The sequence below is a fragment of the Ictidomys tridecemlineatus genome, chromosome 3 (assembly GCF_052094955.1).
Source record: "Ictidomys tridecemlineatus isolate mIctTri1 chromosome 3, mIctTri1.hap1, whole genome shotgun sequence".
Classification (NCBI taxonomy): Eukaryota; Metazoa; Chordata; class Mammalia; order Rodentia; family Sciuridae; genus Ictidomys; species Ictidomys tridecemlineatus.
The window spans coordinates 81556892-81562939 of record NC_135479.1 but is presented as its reverse complement, the minus strand read 5'-3'; positions in this window follow the sequence as shown (position 1 = coordinate 81562939).

Genomic DNA, 6048 nt, shown 5'->3' with positions numbered 1-6048 from the left:
GGTACCCATACATGTTCAGGCATGTATATTATGTGTGCATACATGTGTCTGGCCACGTATCCCAGAGGAAGGTGCAAGGAGCACCATACTTTCTAGCTGGTGCCCTTACAAGGCACTGGAGCTCTTCATTCAATTTGGATTGATCAGCTTGGAGAGGGGGCTGATTGGTGCACTTTGAAATGTAGCCCAGTCAAACTCCAGAAGTGACAGAGCAATGGAGCAGCAGGCTGTGGTGGATTTGAACATACCCTAGGGAAAGAGGTGTTTGCCCCAGGTTTCTAGATATCTGTGGAGGAGTGAGGCCTTGGCCAGAGCCTGGGCCCCTTGGAGGCCAAGCTCTTCTTTGAAGAGACTCTGTCCCTACCCAGGGCCAGGACCAACAGAGCTTGGGGGTGGGGGTGACTCAGGGGGGCAGCACACTGCCCCAGAACAGAAGAACAGCCCAGGAGTCATGAGAGGCTGCCCCAGCCTCTCATCTCTCACCTCCTAGTTAATTGTTAACTCTTCCTCTGGCTCAAGAATGTGCCAGGCTCAGAGAGCTTGATAAAAATGTGCCAAGATGGGGGCAGCCAATCGAGACCCAATCACCCCTAGATAACTAAAGCCACTTCACTGTCCCCAAGGACCCCACTGGACAGGAAACTTGTATGCAGTGTCACTGTCTTGTCTCCTAGCCCAAGTGGGGAGTTTGCTGGAATGCAGTCTCCCCCAACAGCTCTTGCAGTGTGTATCAGAGCCCTCAGGAGGTAGACCAGAAACCCCAGCGACAAGCAGCGTGTTCATGGACACTCCATGCTTGAATCTAGTATGTGTGCTGAGCAACTGAGCTCTCAGTGTCTTTTTTCAAAACAAGATAGAAATCACATACCATAAAATTCTCCCTTTTGAAGTGTGCGAGTCTGGTATAGTATGTCACGGCAACCACTTTGAGCTAGTGGTCAACCATGGGTCAACATCAAATGCCCACCAGTGCGCCATATGGACACCATTAGCAGTGTTATTTGATCTGGTATGTTCACACTTGTCGGGCTGCTATTTCCCACACTTTGAACTTTCTGTAGCTGACCACTGCCTCCTTCCACCCCCTTGGGCCCGGCAGCTTGGCTGCATCTCCACACGGCTGTAGTGGGGAAACTGTGTGCTCTGAGTTGGAATCCTCTACCCTCTGTCCCCTGTGCCAGGGCATGGGTTCTAGTTGAGGCTTGGGAAGGACGCCCAGGAACCCTGAGCCCCAAAGTACCCAGTGTCTGCTGACTGTTTTCCAGAGTCAAAGAGGATCACCAGGGGTGGATCCAGGTCTGTGAGGCCTGAAGCTTATACTTTTTCTCAAAAAAAAAAATAGATGAGGGGTCTTTGAGAAAAAGAGTACAAGCCAGATATGGTGGTACGCGCCTGTAATCTCAGCAACTCGGGAGGCTGAAGTAAGAGGATCACAAATTCAAGACCAGCCTCAGCAACTTTCTGAGGCCCTATAAGCAGCTTAGCAAGACCTTGTATCAAAATTAAAAATAAATAAATAAAAATGGCTGGGGATGTGGCTCAGTGGTTAAGCACCCCTGGGTTCAATCCCTGGTACCAAAAAAAAAAAAAAGAATAAGTATGCAAAATGGTGAATATGAAATTAGATCCAAGTCAGGCACAGTAGCATGTGCCTATAATCTCAGCAACTTGGAGGCTGAGGCAGGAGGATCCTGCATTAGAGGCTACCCTCAGCAACCTAAGCAAGATCCTCAGCAACTTAAGGAGATCCAGTCTCAAGATAAAAAAAAAAAAAAAAAAAAAAAAAAAAAAAAAAAAAAAAAAAACAAGGACAGAAAGTGTAGCTCAGTAATAGAACTCTCCTGGCTTTAACCACCAATACTGGGGGGAAAAAAAATGGGTCTAGAGTCAGTTCAACAGAACACTCTAAGATCTAGCTTCATTAGCTTGGCAGTTTCATTAGCTTCACATTAACTTCATCTGCATCTGGGCACATCTGTCTCCCCAAGGGAATGAAGATCAGGAGGTGTCCACAGTGGTTGGCTCCTTCCTTATCTCTCCCCAGGAAGCCCTGGTGCTGAAACTCCATGAAACTACAGTTTTTTTCTCCTTGGGGCAAAAATACTTACAAAGGGGGCCCAAGGGCCTGGTGGGGAGTATGTCACCATGAAGCCTGAACAGCAGGGCTACCAGCTCACCAAGACGCAGGCCTAAGACTGGCCCACATCAGCACTGAGCCCTCACCCACCAAGCAAACCTCCAGCCCTGGGGTGGGCACACAGGGCAGCCAGTTTCCACTCAATTGTAGTTCGAATACGTTTTGCTCTACTCTGAGGGACTGTCAGCCTTTGATTCTGATCCAGCCAAATGACAAGATCTGTCCAAAGGCTGCTACCTGGGGACACATTCCAGATGTGTTGGGCAACAATGTGGCCACTTCCCTGCTCTGGTTTCCCTCCTTTGCATCATTTTGGCCTTCTCTTCTAGCTCTGGAGGCCCCGCCCAGACTCTCCTCTGTGGCCTTGGCTTGCTCAAGGAGAAACACTGTGGAAATCCTCCTAGCCTATTGCATCAGCAGCAAAAATACCAAACACCCTACCAGTAGACTGATTAACTGCACAACCCACAGCAAAGCCTTGCCCTGAAAACTTTAGAGTAAACTTTAAATTTAAAAAGAAAGAAAAGGGCTGGGAATGTGGCTCAGGCGGTAGCGCGCTCATCTGGCATGCGTGCGGCCCGGGTTCAATCCTCAGCACCACATACAAACAAAGATGTTGTGTCCGCCTAGAACTAAGAAATAAATATTAAACAAAAAAATAAAAAGAAAGAAAAACAGCCTTCCTTCCCCTAAGACTTTTCTGGCAGGTTCAAGTCTTGGGTCTCAGCACAGTTGAATTCTTTCCTCCATTCTATTTCTCTATCAGTGGCCGTGCTCTCTTTAAATTCATTCATTCATTCATTTTATACATGTCTATTGAGAACCTGCCATTTGCCCAGCACTGTGGCAAGACAGCAAGGGTACAGAAAAAGGCAAAGTGTGTGTCCCAACACCTTTATGTCCCTGATGTTTGATCTTTATACCCCATTTCAAGCCAAGCACAGGGGTGTTCAGAAGAGTTGGATAAACTCTGGCTCCAAATAATCATCAGCCTTCTGCGCATACCAAGCCATACAAATAGCAGGTAGATGTGGCTCTGGGTGTCCCATGGTCCTCACTTCTAGGCCTCTGTGCATGCCATCCCTGTGCCCTGGAATGAGTTTCTCCTCTCATTGCTCCTCCAGCCTGAGCATTTCTTCTTCCTGACACCCTCTGCATTCAGCTTCCTTTGTGCGCCCACAGGATCATGAGAGGGAGAAGTGGCACTTGCAGTGTGTGGTGCTGGGGATTGAAGCCAGGGCCTTGTGCATGGGAGGCAAGCACTCTGCCAACTGAGCTACAACCCCAGCTTCTGACCTTTTCAATTAGACTGAGGTTTACTTCCTATGCAGGACCAGAGTCACAGGTGGCCCAGAACACTACCTTAGCCCAGAGGATATTTTGACCAGAGGTCCCAGGCCCCTCCTCCTGGGCCAGACCCCAGCCCTTTGCTATTCCCTGGAGGTGGGAAAGAATGAAAGGGACTCTGTGGGTGGAGTCTTCAGGACCGAGAAGAAGCCGAGCCCCAGGGCTCCGCCACGCTGCAAAGGAGTGAATGTGCAGGTGGCCATGGGCGTGTGAGCTCCAAACCAGCCCTGTCGCATGGCTGGCCCCTGAGTCAGGCCCAGGCGCTGACAGCCACATGGGCCTGGGCCAGCCTAGCCGTGGGAATGGCAGGCAGAACCAGATCTCCCTCCACCCCCTAGAAAGCTGCTCCTGCCTGGTCCTGCCAGCCCTGCGCTCCCCTGGGCTGGGGTGGGGTGGAGACAGATTACTTTTGATCAGGGGAGGCCATTCCCTGCATGGTGCTTCAGTCCTGAGAACAACTCACAGGGGTTCAGACCAAGAGCACAGATCAGAGCCGGTCAGGGACAAGGTCCCTGCAGAGTTTCCAGGTAATCCTTGAGTGCCAATCTCCTTCCCCCTCCTCCCCAGAAGCAGAAGCCCCACAGACAAGGCAGAGGGAGAGGCTGGTGATGCTTTCCAGGGAATGCAGAGTGCTGCTTGGCTCTGAGCCCCTATCCCTTTTGTTTCCAAGTGTGTAGGAAAGGAGGACCCCCTCCTGGGCCACAGGAAAGAACCTGGCCTCCACACCTGTGGTCCTGTGATCCAGGTTGGGCAACCTGGTCCAAGGTGTGTTCCCAAGGCCTGCTCGCTTCCAGCTGCCCCCACGCTGGTACCTCTAGGCCTGGACCCAGGAACAATGAAGCCAGGACAGTGCCATGGGATTGAGCCTTTGTTGACCTCCCACCCTGTGTGCCATTGACCACGTCTTCAGTACACACTCATTCAAATAGCCTTAGCCGGTGCAGTGGCACATGCCTGTAATCCCAATAGCTTGGGTGGGCTGATGTAGGAGGATCTTGAGTCCAAAGCTAGCCTCAGCAGAAGCGAGGTGCTAAGCAACTCAGTGAGACTCTGTCTCTAAATAAAATACAAAATAGGGCTGGGGATGTGGCTCAGTGGTCAAGGGCCCCTGAGTTCAACACCTGGTACCTGCCCCTCCCCAAAAAAATAGCCTTTAAATACCTACTGTGTGCCAGACACTATTCTAGGTGCTAGAGAGATGGTGGAGTAGAAGGCAGACAAAATCCCTGTGCTACGAATTGACATTACAGCAGGGATGGGGCGAGGAGCAAATAAACAGGAAACCAAATAAACCCTAAAAATTGTGTTAGAACAATGATCCTTAAAACGCCTTGCGGTGAAAAGCTAGTAGATTGTCTTCACCCAATCTGCATTTGGATTTCTGGGCAACATCAAATTGCTAAGGAAGATTCACGGTATCTAGCCAGGTGTGGCATTCCACACCTTTAATCCCAGCGATTTGGGGGGCTGGGGCAGGAGGATCCAAAGTTTAAGGCTAGCCTCAGCAACTTAATGAGACCTTCTTTCAAAATAAAAGATAAAAAGGGCTGGGGATGTAGCTCAGTGGTAAGAAGGTCCCTGGGTTCAAAACTTAGTACTAAAAGAAAAAAAAATGATTTATAGTTTCTATAGATGCTACTGTATGGACATTTCCAAACGCACACTCTGAATTTCTGTACTTGTGTGCTCTTGTGCTGGTCCACACTATAAGACAGGGTTTGGGGAAAAGAGAAGAGAGCTCAGGTGTTCAAAGCTGGCAAACCTGGGGGGGGGGGTGTGCAGCTGCAGTTTTTTGTTTTTTTTTTTTTTTAGAGGAGAGAGAGAGTGAGAGAGAGAGAGAGAATTTTTAACATTTATTTTTCAGTTCTCGGCGGACACAACATCTTTGTTGGTATGTGGTGCTGAGGATCGAACCTGGGACGCACGGCATGCCAGGCGAGCACGCTACCGCTTGAGCCATATCCCCAGCCCAAGCTGCAGTTTTAAAAGGCTGTTGACACAAAAAATATTGAAAGAGGTGAGGGAGTGAGCCTCATGTATATCTGAGGAAGGTGCGTTCCAAATAGGAAATAAGAAGAGAGAGTTTATAAACTTGGCCTTGGACTGGTTGAAGGCTCCTTGGTGAAGGCTTCTTGAGGAGCCAGGCACAGGGACAGGGTGTTGGGCAGGTGAGGCCTCAGGGGGCCACACCCCCGGCACCCAGCACACCAGATACAGGCCTTTTTCCTGACTTTATGTGCAGTTTGTGTGCTCAGAGAGTGCATCTCCCACCAGCTTTGAGAGAAGAGGTGCTTCTCGCCCAAGGGGTGGTTTGAGACTCATTTCTGTGTCTGCACAGCTGTCGGGCCATGACACTGGGGAAGGTTCCCTGTGTTTCTACATCTGTATCCTGCCCCTGTGGCACAGGAGACTCATGGCAAGATGGAGATCCCTTGGTCCACTGAATGCACTCCTCACCTGCATGTGTCCCAACGCGGAGACGGACAGATAACTTCATGGGTTTGGCCACATGCACACCAACATCCATCATAAACACAATGGGAGCGTGCATGCTGTGCACACAC